This window comes from Carassius carassius, chromosome 22 (genome assembly GCF_963082965.1).
Source record: "Carassius carassius chromosome 22, fCarCar2.1, whole genome shotgun sequence".
Lineage (NCBI taxonomy): Eukaryota > Metazoa > Chordata > Actinopteri > Cypriniformes > Cyprinidae > Carassius > Carassius carassius.
The window spans coordinates 31,049,947-31,066,087 of record NC_081776.1 but is presented as its reverse complement, the minus strand read 5'-3'; the positions used below and the strand labels follow the sequence as shown (position 1 = coordinate 31,066,087).

Here is a 16,141-nt window from a genome sequence, read left to right as displayed (position 1 = left end):
CCCAGGAATCTGACAAAAACAAACAAAATAACCCTTTTCTCCACAGTAAATGGCTATAAAAAGAGGTGGAAGGTTCTAAGGGATGCAACAAGGGAAGAAAGAAAATCTTCCTAGTGGCTCTGGTGGAAGCAGCAGAGAAATTAAATATGAAAAAGTGATGTCCTTCCTGCTTCCCCATATGTATGCCAGAAAGTTAATGTTATATCGATGTTGTGAGATACTGTATGTCCTTATTCTGAATGTTAATTAGACACATCAAATAATCAAAGTTGTTACATACAGAAAAAACTGTATTATTAATGAAACTAGATTTATTTAAAAAATGATTTGTAAAGTATTTACATAAGTAAATTTGGATTATTATTTGTTGTAGCTCCAGACAAAGGAAATGGAGATGACGAGGAGCCAGAATTAGCAGAACTATCAAGGCCAAGTTCTCCAGAGCCACCTCAACAGAGATCTGCAACCCAACACGCCCAACACTTTTCATTATGGATGGATGCACTTTATTTAACTTAGTTTGGACTGATGCACTGCAACACCCGCTGACTGCCATTAAACAGCTTGGAAGATCAAAGACCATTTTAATATACATTTTAATATAAGAAGAAAGTCCATAATACACCATTTTTAGGTGAACTAACCCATAAATCGTCAGCATTTATCTGAAATAGAAATATTATGAAACATAAATGTCTTTATCATCATTGATTTTGATCAATTTAAATCATCATTGGTAAATGAAAGTGTTCATTTCTATAATTTCTTTCGGAATGAAATTTACATAAAATAAATTATACTGACGCTTTAGTATGGTATATTGTATAATGTTACAAAAGCTTTTTATTTCAAATAAATGCTGAAACTTGGATATTTCTATTCATCAATGAATCCTGAAAAACCTTTTCAACATTGATAATAATCAGAAATGTTTCTTGAGCAGTAAATCATCATATTAGAATGATTTCTGAAGATCATGTGACACTGAAGACTGGAGGAATGATGCTGAAAATACAGTAATGTATTTTGGATCAAATAAATGCAGGCTTCGTGATTCAGTCACTTATTTTCGTTAAAGACTCATTTGTTATGTTTCAACTCCACAAAAATTATGCACTCAACCCGATATGAGGCAATCACAGCCGTCAGAGTCAGGATGGACCAATCACAGCCGCTTGGTGTCAGGATGGACCAATCACAGTCAAGATGGTGCTCATCAGAGCGTTTACAGGGGTTCACGTGTAAATCGAAACTAAAAGTTCGTCTTGTGATAAGAGCGCATTTCTGATCGCTGCAAACCAAAGCTTCTGTCTTTTATTAATCGGTAAGTCCAGTGTGTTTCTACTATCATAAATGTCACGATAGATGTGTGTTTAGGAGACTGAACTCGAGTTGTGAGCTGTTTACTCGAGGAGTCAGAAACAGTTTAAACAGATAACGTTTATCACAAAATGTATTTATTAAATGCACTTCTGTGAATTCATATCAATTGTGAATCACATCGAAGTCAACTGTTATATTTTCATTTTCTCCCTTGCTTAAAGTGTGAGAGTAATATTCAAAACAGCTCGTTTTGCTCGTTGATACTGGTGTTTCTTATCATATTATTAGAATGTTATGTCTTGATCATAAACACACTGGTTTGTAGCACAAACAGTTTTGCCGTTTACTGCAATTTGTTGTTTTTTATTTTTTTATTCTTCCCTTTATAGAGTGGGGGAACTGGGGACTATGACGTCACTTTGTAGGCGGATTTTTCCATATGTTTTTGGGTTATCACAAAAAAAACTTCAGCCATTGTTCATGAAACTTACGTTTTGTCCATAATGTTCAGGTAATAATGTAACTTCCCAGCAAACACAGAACGTTGTGGGGACGTCGCCAGTTAGTCGTCATTTGGTCAGCGCGACATTACTTTATGGCGACGGTGTGAGGAAGGCGTGGTAAAGTTCCATTTTTGGGAATCTCGGCTAACTTCCCAGAAACGTCGTGGGCACGTCCTCAAAAGACGTTGCTAGTTCCCTTTCATAGGTCACTTCGATGCTGCGGTGACGTCACCACGTATGGGAACACCTTCGGTGTGACTAATGTCTGAAGCCCTATACCATTCTGCCAATCATATTGGCCAAATAGCGCGTGGCACCGCCCATGCATGCGTACGCATATATATACCTGGTGCCGCGCGCCATTTACCTCAGATTTCATTCCTTCAGTAACGAAGCGAATCTTCTGTGCCCTATTGTCTCGCGTTCACAGCGATCATCAATGAGCAGTATACTCCTCTCCGCGGACGCGATGAGTTTCAAAAAGTGCAAAGACCCGTGTACTAGGTACATCGTAAAGGGGGACACTCATGACAGGTGCTTAGTTTGCCTAGGCTTACACCACGCACAGGTGGCGCTTAGTGACCTTTCTTCATGCCCCCATTGCGATGGCCTGCGGCTCAGAGTGCTGCCCTCTAGGGTAGATGTGTTCTCCGATGTCGCCGTGTCTAACCCCCGCCACATCAGTTCTGCGACTGCCGAGGCTCCGCACGAGGTGATAGCTTGGGGTGACACGTGTGATATGGATTTTGAGGACAGCTCAGCTCTGGATTATTCTCCACATCGCTCGCTCTCCCCTACCCTAGTGCAGAGGAAAACTTTTATTGAGCCTGTCGTCTTTAGGATTTACGGCCCACACCGGAGGCATGTAGCGCCATCTCCTTCGGTTGTGACCGCCATGATGACGACGTTCTATCCACCGCGGCCTCGGGGTCTGAGGACTTCGCGGCCGACACGAGCCCTCTCCCTCCTAGTGGACAGGAGAGGCGTGTTTCCCCCTCCTACAGTGAGCTGTTGGATGTGGTTTCCCGTGCGGTGGGTACATTGGGGCTGGAATGGGAGGTTGAGAAGGCCGAGGCCCAACCTTCTTCGAAGCTGGACGACCGTTTCTTGACTAGTCGGACACCTGCGCAGCCCCGGAGGCCTTTACCCTTTTTCCCGGACCTCCACCAGGAGGTTTCGAGGTCCTGGAAACAGCCGTTTTCGGCGCGGATCACGAACGCTGCGGCTGCGGATTTCGCCACCATTTCTGATATGGCGGACCATGGCTATGCAGCGATACCGCCGGTGGAAGAGACTCTCGCCGAGCACCTTGCGCCTAATTCGGCCGCGGTGTGGTAGTCTCGCCCCCTCCTTCCCTCGAAGGCGGGTCGAGTCACGTCCAGTTTAGTGGGGAAATCCTACATGGCCGCTGGCCAAGCGGCTGCTTCGCTCCATTCTATGGCGGTCCTTCAGGCCTACCAAGCGGAGCTGTTAAAAGGATTGGATGAAGGGGAGGGTATTACACCTGAGGCGGTTAAGGAACTACGGCGGGCAACTGATTTGGCGCTTCGTGCTACCAAACATACTGCTCGAGCAGGGCCGTTCCATGGCTGGATAAATCACGGTTGAGCGCCACCTCTGGCTTAATTTCACAGACATAAAGGAGAAGGATAAATCTTTTCTCATGGACGCCCCTGTGTCCAAGGACGGTTTGTTTGGAGAGGCTGTCACTTCAGTGGTGGAAAAATTCAGGGCAGCGAAACAGCAATCAGCCGCTTTCCGCCAGCTGATTCCCCGCAGACCCAGAGAGGTTGAACGCCGACAGGCGCCCGCGCGTTCTCGCTCAACCTCCTCTCACCGCCAGCGAGTAGCCTCTCGGGAGGAGCCTTCACCTATGGCGCCCCCTCGCAAGGATTGGGGCCCTAGGGTTGTTCCACCGGCTCAACAACGCCAACGTAAAAAGTTGAACCTGAGTTCGACGGCCAACGCCTCTCGTTCTCGGGCACCGAACAACAGCTCCTAATCTTTTTGCTGCCTGCCAGGAACTGTGCCCTCCGCTAGAGAGCGCTGTTGGACCACTTTTGCGCATCCAACACTCTCATTGCAGTCCCCCACGCTCAAACTCTGACTGTTTCGCCGCAAACAGCGGCTCGAACAGCATTGGAGCGAACTGTAACACCAAACGCTCCCTCAGACACTCTGCGCAATCCAGCTTTCAGAGCTCGAGGGGCACTTCAAAGGGTCTTTCTCTTTCGTGCCCGGACATTTCTATGTGTGCGACAGCGTTGCAGGAAACGGACATTTTGAGACCGCTAATATTGTTTCGGGCCGCGTGGGAACGCTTGACCGGCATTTCTCAATGGGTGTTATGCACAATTTGTCACGGATACACCATTCAGTTTCGGAAAGGCCCACCCCCTTTCTGCGGAATTCTCTCCACGGTGGTGAAACCGATGGATATAGCGGTGCTGAGACGGGAGATGTCAGCTCTACTGAGCAAAGGGGCTATAGAAGAAGTACACCCCTCTCAGATGTAGTCAGGGTTTTACAGCCGTTATTTTGTGGTACCAAAAAAAGACGGCGGATTACGAACCATTCTGGATTTACGCCGTTTGAATCTTGCACTCAGGCCGAGCAAATTCAAGATGTCGATGGTAAAGTCTATTTTGTCTCAGATTCAACCAAACGACTGGTTTGTCACGATCGATCTGAAGGATGCATACTTTCATATTCAGATCATCAAGAGACACAGGAAGTTCCTCAGATTCGCTTTAGAGGGCAAAGCGTATCAGTACCGCGTTCTTCCCTTTGGCTTAGCGCTAGTTCCCCGTACTTTCTCAAAATGCATGGACGCAGCTCTGGCCCCGTTGCGGCTCCGGGGCGTCCGTGTGTTGAACTATTTGGACGATTGGCTGGTGTTAGCGCAATCACAGACTCAAGCACACTCTCATCGGGATTTTGTGCTGAATCATTTACACAGCCTGGGCTTACGCACGAATTTCCAGAAAAGTGTGTTAGTCCCCTCTCAACGGATTACCTTTCTGGGAATAGAATTGGACTCTCGCACGATGACAGCAAAGCTTTCTCTCCCGCGCGCTCAGTCGATTGCGTCATGCATTCAGCACTTCAGAGCGGGTCACACAGTGACAGTGAGATTGTGCCTCAGACTGTTAGGTCTAATGGCGGCGGCGCTTCCCGTAATTCATCTGGGTTTGCTTCACATGCGCCCGTTTCAGTGGTGGACGAAACGACGGAATATTTCACCCCGTTGTCTTCCGCATCGAACGATCTCGGTGACACGGAGGTGTGTGATGTCGTTAAAACGGTGGACGTCAGCCGAATTTCTCCTCACCGGGGTTCGGCTGGGGATTTGTGCTTCCCGAGAGACTGTCACGACAGATGCGTCTTTGACCGGTTGGGCGGCTGTTTGTCAGGTGCGCCCATCCCACGGAGTGTGGACAACGGCACAACGCAGCTGGCACATAAACAAATTGGAGTTACTGCCGGTCTTTCTGGCTCTCCAGTATTTTTCGAGTCTACTGATCGGCCGTCATGTGCTTCTCAGAACGGACAACACAGCTGTCGTGTCTTACCTGAACCATCAGGGAGGATTGCGTTCTCGCCCCCTGTGCAGGCTGGCGAGACGTATTCTTCTTTGGTCTCACAACAAATTTCTGTCGATCCGGGCTGTTCACATCCCCGGACGACTGAACTTCGGAGCGGATTTACTATCCAGACAGGCTCTGGAGCGGGGGGAATGGAGATTACACCCCCAAACGGTGAATCACCTATGGCAGATTTTCTGGGAAGCGAAAGTGGATTTATTCGCGTCGAACACGACTACGCATTGCCCGCTATGGTTCTCCCTATGCTCTCCATCACCCCTGGGTTTGGATGCGCTAGCTCACAGCTGGCCCAGGACCAGTTTGTATGCGTTTCCCCCGATTCGACTGATCCCAGCGGTATTATGCAGAATACGGCGGGACAGAGTGGGACAGCTGCTGCTGGTGGTTCCGCGATGGCACACACAGCCGTGGTTTGCGGATCTTATCAATCTGTTAGCGGGCTCTCCGTGGGAGATTCCCCTCAGACGGGATTTATTATCGCAAGCACAGGGACGGATCTGGCATCCGAGGCCAGACCTGTGGAATCTATGGGCGTGGCCTCTGAGCGGAGTGAGTTGATATGTCCCGGTCTTTCTGCTGAAACCACCGAGACTATACTAAACTCTAGAGCAGTTTCTGCGAGACGCTCATATGCTTTCAAGTGGAGACTGTTTACGACATGGTGCGAAACTCATAATATGGATCCAGTTTACTGCCCTGTGGCTTCAGTACTGGAGTTTCTTCAGGACCGTTTTTCGGATGGAGTGACACCAGCCACCCTGAAGGTTTATGTGGCAGCTATCTCAGCTTACCACGAATATATAGGTGGTGTCTCAGTGGGTCGTCATCCACTGGTTTTCTCGCTTCATACAGGGTGCGCGACGGCTGAGACCTTTCCGCCCTGTGCGAGTTCCTTCATGGGATTTATCCATTGTGTTACTTGGTTTGTCAGGGCATCCGTTTGAGCCCCTGGAAACTGTATCGGATAAGATCCTGACTCTGAAGACACTTCTTCTCATGGCTTTATCCTCCCTCAAGAGAGTTGGGGATTTGCAGGCTCTCTCTGTCTCACCCTCGTGCATGGAGTTTGCACCGGGCTCTGTGAAAGTGTTGCTGCGACCTAGGCCTAATTATGTTCCTAAGGTCTCGTCTAATCCCTTTCGTTTTCAGCAGGTGGTCCTGGAGGCTTTTTCCCCTGCTGTGGCGGAGTCTGGGGATCTAAGTCTTTGCCCTGTGAGAGCTTTCAAGACTTATGTGGATCGTACTGCCCCATGGTGTAAGTCTGACCAGCTGTTTGTCTGTTTTGGACATAAGAATAAAGGCCATGCAGTTATGAAACAGCGCATGTCCCATTGGCTGGTGGAGGCTATATCCTTGGCCTATGAGGCGCGCGGGCTCGCTTCGCCCTTAGGAGTAAAAGGTCATTCCACGAGAGCAGTGGCTTCTTCTCAAGCCTTTCTCAGTGGATCCTCTATGGATGATATTTGTGCTGCGGCAGGCTGGTCCTCACCGAGCACTTTTATCAGGTCTTACAGTCTGGATGTGAGGATGGCTCCTGGCTCCCGGGTTCTCTCCGCTTGAGCAGATGCTTCCTTGGATCCAAGCTATCAGGTACGTCAGGCGTTATGGTATAGCGTTCCCATACGTGGTGACGTCACCGCAGCATCGAAGTGACCTATGAAAGGGAACATCTCGGTTACGTATGTAACCTTGGTTCCCTGAATAGGGAACGAGATGCTGCGGTTCTGGCCGTGCCATACCTTGATAGCTTTCTTCTTCTTCTTCACTCATGAAATCTGAGGTAAATGGCGCGCGGCACCAGGTATATATATGCGTACGCATGCATGGGCGGTGCCACACGCTATTTGGCCAATAGGATTGGCGGGATGGTATAGGGCTTCAGACATTCGTCACACCGAAGGTGTTCCCATACGTGGTGACGTCACCGCAGCATCTCGTTCCCTATTCAGAGAACCAAGGTTACATATGTAACCGAGATGTTAGTCCTATTGGGGACGTTGTAGCAACGTGGTCAGTTGGTCTTCAGATAACTTTTAATATTATTGCACTACATGTATTATCAGAATCAGAATCAGAATCAGAAATCAGAAAGAGCTTTATTGCCAAGTATGCTTGCGCATACAAGGAATTTGTTTTAGTGACATAAGCTTCCAGTAAACAGAGACAACAACACACAGGCAAAAAAAAAAAAAAAAAAAATTTTTACAGGAGAATTACAAATTGGCAAATAAATAAGTGTATAAACAATTGTGCTATAAATGATAATGGAATAGGATTGAGTGAGATGCAGGAATGTTCTAGGATGGAGGGGTAACAAATAAATATAAGGATATTGCACATTTTTGCATAAGCATAAGTTTAAGTGGGAAACATTTAACTGTTCATGAGGTAGATTGCCTGGGGGAAGAAACTATTCTTGTGCCTTGCTGTTCTTGTATTTGCGGCTCTGAGGCGCCGGCCAGATGGCAAAAGTTCAAAGATGGGGTGACTTGGATGTGAGGGATCCAGAGTGATTTTCTGAGTCCTTTTCCTCACTCTGGATGTGCACAGGTCTTGGAGGGTAGGCAGGGGAGCACCAATAATCCTTTCAGCAGTCCGAACAGTTCTCTGTAGTCTTCTGATATCGGATTTTGTAGCTGAACCAAACCAGACAGTAATTGAAGTACACAGGACTGACTCAATGACGGCTGAGTAGAACTGTTTCAGCAGCTCCTGTGGCAGGTTAAACTTCCTCAGCTGGCGAAGGAAGTACAACCTTTGTTGGGCTTTTTTCACAATGGAGCCAATGTGATTGTCCCACTTCAGGTCCTGAGAGATGGTGGTTCCCAGGAATCTGAATTACTCCACTGCAGCCACAGTGCTGTTCATGATGGTGAGTGGGGAAAGTGCAGGGGGGTTTCTCCTAAAGTCCACAGTCATCTCCACTGTTTTGAGCGTGTTCAGCTCCAGGTTGTTAAGACTGCACCAGACAGTCACCTGCTCAATCTCCTGTCTGTAAGCAGACTCGTCACTGTCCTGGATGAGGCCGTTGACTGTAGTGTCGTCTGCAAACTTCAGGAGCTTGACAGAGGGGTCTTTAGAGGTGCAGTCGTTGGTGTACAGGGAGAAGAGCAGAGGGGAGAGAACACATCCCTGAGGGGCACCAGTGTTGGTGGAGCAGCTGTTTGACATGAATTTCCCCAGTCTCACTAACTGTTGCCTATCTGTCAGAAAGCTGGTGATCCACTGACAGATAGAGCTAGGAACAGAGAGCTGGGTCAGTTTGGTCTGGAGGGTTGTTGGGATGATGGTGTTGAAAGCCGAACTAAAGTCCACAAACAGGATCCTCACATAAGTCCCTGTTTTGTCCAGATGTTGCAGGATGAAGTGCAATACTATGTTGATTGCATCATCCACGGACCTGTTTGCTCGGTACGCAAACTGCAGGGGGTCCAGTAAGGGTCCAGTGATGTCCTTCAGATAAGCCAGAACCAGTTTTTCAAACGACTTCATGACGACAGACGTTAGAGCCACAGGTCTGTAGTCGTTAAGTCCTGTTATCTTGGGTTTCTTTGGAATGGGGATTATGGTGGAGCATTTGAAGCAGGAAGGCACTTCTCACAACTCCAGAGATCTGTGAAAAGATGGGGGCCAGCTGGTCAGCACAGATTTTCAGACAGGCTGGTGTAACGCCATCTGGGCCTGGTGCTTTTCTTCTTTTGTTTTTCTTGAAGACCTGGCGCACATCATCTTCACAGATTTGAAGAGCAGGAGATATGGAGAGGGGGATTGCAGGAGGTGTTAATGGTTGTGTAGGGAGATGGTCAGAGTGGGTGTTGGGGGTTTCAAATCTACAATTAAACTCATACAGGTCGTTAGCAAGTCGTTGATTAGCCTCAGTGCAAGGGGATGGTGTCTTGTAGTTTGTGATGGCTCTCAGTCCTCTCCAAACTGAAGTAGAGTCGTTGGAAGTAAACTGGTCTTCCAACTTTTTAGCGTAGGTCTTTTTAGCCGCTCTAATCTCTTTGTTCAGTGTGTTCCTGGCCTGATTGTACAAGACCCTGTCCCCATTTCTGTAGGCATCCTCTTTGGCCTGACGAAGGTGTCTGAGTTTTACTGTAAACCATGGCTTATCATTGTTGAATGTTAAATAAGTCCTGGTAGGAATGCATATATCCTCACAGAAACTAATATAGGATGTTACAGTCTCTGTGAGTTCGTCCAGATCGGTGGTAGCAGCTTCAAAAACGCTCCAGTCTGTGATGTCAAAACAAGATTGTAAATCCTGCTCTGTTTCGCTGGTCCATCTCTTCACAGTCTTTACTACAGGTTTAGCAGATTTAAGTTTCTGCTTGTAGGTCGGTATAAGATGAACCAGACAGTGATCAGAACGTCCCAAAGCTGCTCGTGGAACAGAGTGATATGCATCCTTTATTGTGGTGTAACAGTGATCCAGTATATTACTGTCTCTGGTGGGACAGGTAACATGCTGTCTGTATTTTGGCAGTTCACAGGAGAGATTGGCTTTATTAAAGTCCCCAAGAATGATTAAAACAGAGTCCGGGTGTTGTTGTTCTGTGTCTGTGATCTGATCAGCGAGTTTCTGTAAAGCTGAGCTCACATGCGCTTGAGGTGGAATGTAAACACTAACCAGAATGAACGAGTGAAACTCCCGCGGCGAATAGAACGGCTTGCAGTTGATAAACTGCGTTTCTAGATCAGGACAGCACATCTTTAACACAGTTACATCTGTACACCACCGTTCATTGATGTAAAAGCATGTCTGGCCGCCGCGCGATTTCCCCGTTGATTCTGCGTCGCGATCCGCTCTAAACAGCTGAAAGCCCGGCAGATGGAGCGCGCTGTCCGGTATGGCGTCATTCAGCCAGGTTTCCGTGAAACACAGAGCAGCAGAGTGAGAGAAATCCTTATTTGTCCGAGAGAGTAGAAGGAGTTTGTCCGTTTTGTTGGGTAGAGAGCGGAGATTTGCGAGGTGGATGCTAGGCAACGGCGTTCGAAATCCGCGCTTCCTGAGTCTGACGAGCGCTCCCGCTCGCTTTCCCCGTCTGCGCGTCCTGAAGCGCTTGATCAGCGCCGCTGCTCCTCCGATAACAATGTTCAGTAAAACGTCTGAATAATAGAAATCCGGAAAAATATCATGTGGTGTGTTCTGCCGAATGTTCAGCAGTTCATCCCTGGTGAAACTGATCGTGTTTGTTAAACAAAAACAGGAAAAACAAACAAAAACAGTACAAACACTGGAGAACCAAGCACTGAAGCAGCCATGTGCGGCGCCATCTTGGTATCTTAATATTATTATTAAGATACCATTTGAACAGCCTATTTTCTGGGAAATATACAAAAAATTCATCAAGCATGTTAAAAGATGGCATGAATTATATATATATATATATATATATATTTGCCATCAGTTTAAGTTTAAGTTTAAGAACAAAAAAATAAAAATAAACAATTTACTTAGCAAATGGTGATAATGTTTGTTAATGAAAGAGAGTATGGGACAAATGAACATTTAAACCTTAAACTAGCAGCGCACGTCACTTTCTGAGTGAAGCGCGCGACGTGCGCGTGCCCGTCATTTTGTAACGGTCAACTTCCAGCGGACGGACACGGAGGAAAGGTAAGCGCTATAAATCTACTTTTATTCATATATTTTAACTGATATAACGTTAAATGCCATCAAAGAGAAGTGTTTTGAATTTTTGTAGGTTTTCTAATTCAACTTAATAAATAAATGCTCTGTTTCGTTAATTAGCTCAAAAGCAGTCTCAGAGGTGGTCTAAGGTAACGTTGACTGTTAAAATGTAATATAACCTTACCTGTTTTAAATTATTTGAAACTTAACACGATAAACTATACAGTATTCACTTTCTAATTATAATTTTATTTTTTAACCGTAGTAAGTTAATTAGTTTGTTTGAATGTCTGCTGCTGGCTCTTGATGATGCTCATGCTAGTGTAACGGAGTGTAGAATGTTAAATTACTGCATAAATGGGGACAGCGCCATCTGTCTGATGTGTGATGGCATTTAGTGTACGGAATAGGGACCGCCCATAGCAGAGATAACGAGATATGCTGTGGGTAAGTTGCACGTTTTGAGCAGAGAATTATCAGTTAAAAGTGTTCAAAACGCATAAATAACCCCTTTGTTGCAGATTTATCCTGCAATGAACTAGTAAGGCATATTTTGATGCGTGTTTGGCGTCGAGTGTGTTATGTCTTATCGAGTTATTATTGACTTTGTATTACGAGCACAACCGTAATTAATTTGTGCATTGTCTTGTGTTTTATGTAGAACTGATTTATTCTCTGTGAAGTGAAGCCCCTATTTCTACATTTGTATCTCCATTGTGCAGGTAATGTGTATAAAATATATTGTTATATTGTATTTTATGGATTAAATGCATGTAGAATTGTGCATGTTCACTGTGATTAATTCACTGACAATGTTTTATAATTGTCAATCTGCAAAATTGTACTCATTATACGATCACAACACAAAAGAAAAGATTAAAAAGAAAGAGTACTGTTTTAAATAAACAGCAGAGATAACGAGATATGCTGTGGAACTGATTTATTCTCTGTGAAGGGAATCCCCTATTTCTACATTTGTATCTCCATTGTGCAGACTGCCCAGGCAACACCGTCACATTGGTGCCGTGGCCCGGATGGGAGTGAGGTTTAGGGGGGTGAGTGTAACGGAGGCCAGCGAGTAGTGCTGTGCAGGTAAACCTCACTCCCCGATCTCAAGAGACGCACTAGCGACAGATGCTAGTGGCTGTAGCCATTTAGCCTCCTTGTTAGTGCGTCCGCCTCCCATGCCGGAGACCCGGGTTCGAGCCCCACCGTCACAGAGGACCCGGGAGACAGGGGTTACACTAGCCATGTTGTGAACTTGAATATAAACCGCTGTATGAAGTTTAACGTTAATTAGACCGAGGCTGCCGAAATCATGTTCAGTGTATGTGGGATTAATAATTCCCCCTTTTCTCCCTCAAGTGGCAGGCTTGTAAATTCTGTCATCTGTTCATTATTGGTGTTGATGGTGTTTTTCACATGCATGCTTTTTAATGCTAGTCTAATTCTCAAATTGATCTGATACTTTCGTTTCACAAAAAGTAAACAAATTGTTCACTTTTTTAGGGCCTGACTGCCACCAGTTGAGTCAATGATTCAGTGAGCCACTCCCTTGTAGTTCGTTACCACCTAGTCATTTAAATGTATTATTTATTGCTTTAAAATGAACACATACTGTATATTTATCATCAGGTGAAGAGACAGTCTGGGCAGCAGCAACAAGACAACTATTACAAGTAGAGATGGGTTTCAAGAACTAGTACTAATTTGGTTCCTGACTTGTTCGGTACGGAAAACATTTCTATTAGCTACAGGATCAATAGTGCTGCTATCAGTATTCTTGTAACATTGATTCATTACCCTTTAGACACAACCACATATCATGCAAATCATCTCCGAGTGGATGGCAGCAAGGATCCAGGATCAAGAGATCATTCTTCATGGAGACTGTTCCACAGGAAGCAGTTTATCCTGGGTGAAAAACTAAACCTGGTTGTTTCAGCATCACTCAGGCAAGACTAATACAATAAAATTGAATAACAGTGGTAGAGAAGACTTTTGTGATTTGCAAAAGATTACCCTTTTTTCAATGTTTTGAACTTTGTGTTTATAAAATAATCATGAAGAAAAAATTTGACTCCAGAAATGCTAAGTTTTCTTCCCCATCATTTCTAATATGGGGCACGTTTCCCTAAAACCAACTGTGGTCACAAGTTCCTTCATTACCAATAGAGTTCAGTGGAACTAATGACCGTAGTAAGCTAACTGCAGATGTGATTCACATCATGTACGTCATGAGCAGATGCACACTTTGATCATAGCTGCAATAATGCGATTAGGTGCATGTGAATGCACTGATTTGTGATAATCAGCAATGTTTCCCAAGCAGCAAATCAGTATATGAAAAAGATCATGTGACACTGAAGACTGGAGTAAAGTTACTGAAAAATTCAGCTTTGCCTCTAATTATTTCAATAAATACTGGTAAATTTTAAAGTATATTCGAAAAAGAGTATGAAAACTGTTATTTCTTTTTTTTTTTTACAATATTACTTTTTTTGTGTGTGTGTAATTTTGATCAAATTAATTTAGCCCTGGTGAGCAGAAGAGACTTCTCTTGAAAACCATAAAGAAAATATTCCAGATTTTGACTGTACATACATAAGCAACATTAACAAGATGATCCTCCCTTTCAGCTGCCAGAGAAGATGAACATGACTACAGTAATATGCTAAATGAAATATGCTATATTGTTTAAGTTTATCCTCTGATAGTGAGCACAGAGCCCTGATCATGACATGCAAGAAAAAAAAAGAAATCATGTCCATTATTTACTAATTCGTTCCCTCGATGTACTAAAATGTGCACGATTACTTTTACATTTCATTGATTTGCTAAATCGTATGCACAATTTACTAATTCGTTCTCTTGATGTATAAATACATGATTTAGCAAATCGAGGGAATAAAATAGAAAATTGTGCGCATGAATTAGCCTATATTTTTTCCTGCATGCCGTGTAATTAAAGCACATCACCACCAGACATTTATACCAGGAGCCTCATATACGACGCTCACGAAACAGTTTTACTTTGTGCTGTATCTGCTGAATTGTTTCATATCTATTTATCATGTATTTTTTTGTTGCACCAAATTATGTAGAGTTGTATCAATAAGTGTACTGATAATTATATATCATTTTCACTGATAACGTCATTAACTATCCCCATCCTTAATAAGACAAACATTTTCTATTGTTTATATTGTGTAATCTGTGATTTGATGTGTTCAGTTTTCTGTGCTCATGACTTAGAAACACTTTGCATGGTTAAAGAACAGGTGCAATGTTCAAAATGTTTTGGCTTAGTATTTGTAGAAAGTAGTGCTGAATAAATGTTGATTTGTGAATGAATGCAATGTGTTTTTGTCTATTTTATATTAGAATGTAATGTTTTTGTATTTGTTTACATTTCATGTATGTAATTAATGTATTTACTATGAATCCCCTATAATTCGATTACAATTAGATTTCATAAGGTTTTTTTTGCACCAGAGATGGATTGAGTTTATTAGTTCTTTATGTATTTCAAGGTAATGGTGAGGTGAAAATATGTTGCTGCGACCAATATGATCCGGTAATGTCACGTCCTCATAACATGCCAGTTTGGTCGTTAGGACGTATTCATCACATTCCAGCGACGTTCCACTATAATGTCGCCACGACGGATATGGGAATCACAAAGTTACGTCGCTGGAACGTTATATGGTACGTCGCTGCGACCAATATGATCCGGTAATGTCACGTCCTCATAACGTGCCAGTTTGGTCGTTAGGACGTATTCATCACATTCCAGCGACGTTCCACTATAATGTCGCCACGACGGATATCGGAATCACAAAGTTACGTCGCTGGAACGTTATTTGATACGTCGCTGCGACCAATATGGTACTTTATAGTAACGTCCTCATAACGTGCCAGTTTGGTCGTTAGGACGTACTCATCACATTCCAGTGACGTTCCACTATAACGTCGCCACGACGGATATGGGAATCACAAAGTTACGTTGCTGGAACGTTATATGGTATGTCGCTGCGACCAATATGGTACTTTATAGTAACGTCCTCATAACGTGCCAGTTTGGTCGTTAGGACGTACTCATCACGTTCCAGAGACGTTCCACTATAACGTTGCCACGACGGATATGGGAATCACAAAGTTACGTCGCTGGAACGTTATATGGTACGTTGCTGCGACCAATATGATCCGGTAATGTCACGTCCTCATAACGTGCCAGTTTGGTCGTTAGGACGTACTCATCACGTTCCAGCGACGTTCCACTATAACGTCGCCAGGACAGATATGGGAATCACAAAGTTACGTCGCTGGAACGTTATTTGGTACGTTGCACAGCGACGTTGGAAACATTAATAATAAATAGTAAAGTGAATTAAATAAATGAATGTATTAAAAGTAAATAGATCCTTGATTAATATGAATATTTTAATTAAAAACGTGTCACTGTGAACTATTCAATACAATTCTAGTGCATTTAATCTATTAAATAACAGCAGAGTGAGCGAGTCTGGGGATATGGTAAGATATTTTAGTGAAGAAAGTACCACATTTCAGCTTTGTTAGTGTGGTTAAGTTACACAAAATGTTATTTTATCTTTGCTTCTAGAAAATCCTCAATTTATGTGCTCCGTAACAGGTTCATGTGGACGTAAACATTTAAATTTAATGTGGCTTTATGCATCATTAAAGTTTCACTTTCACCGTGACTAAGCCGATAAACGTAGTTAACATGGAATAATCGTAATATGAGTTTACCTTACGAAACCTGAAGTCTCCGCATCAGTGGGAAAGCGATAAAACAATCATCTTCCATCCCAAGACTTCTGATGCATTTTAGGACATTAAAAAAAAATTCAAACAATATAAAATTCAGGAAAATATTAATTGGTTATTCTACAATTAATTGCATTACAAATTATATTAAGACTGGAAAATACTGTAAATTGATAAAAACTGTTCACGTGATGATGTTTTATGTCTCCGACAGCACCTGTTGTCCCATTTAGCAACCTGCTAACAACCTTCTTTTTTAAGAAATGTAACGGTTTAAAAAAATC

At 43.9% G+C, this 16,141-nt stretch overlaps 1 protein-coding gene across 1 annotated transcript in view; it reads left to right on the top strand.

Moving 5' to 3' along the window:
• The first annotated feature begins 1,173 nt into the window (after positions 1-1,173).
• The window catches only part of LOC132099224 (membrane-spanning 4-domains subfamily A member 4A-like), a 34,513-nt gene continuing 19,545 nt past the window's right edge, over positions 1,174-16,141 (top strand). The window contains exon 1 of the mRNA XM_059505662.1: positions 1,174-1,324. The gene's annotated coding sequence lies outside the window, so the exon portion shown is untranslated. The remainder of the gene's footprint in view (positions 1,325-16,141) is intronic.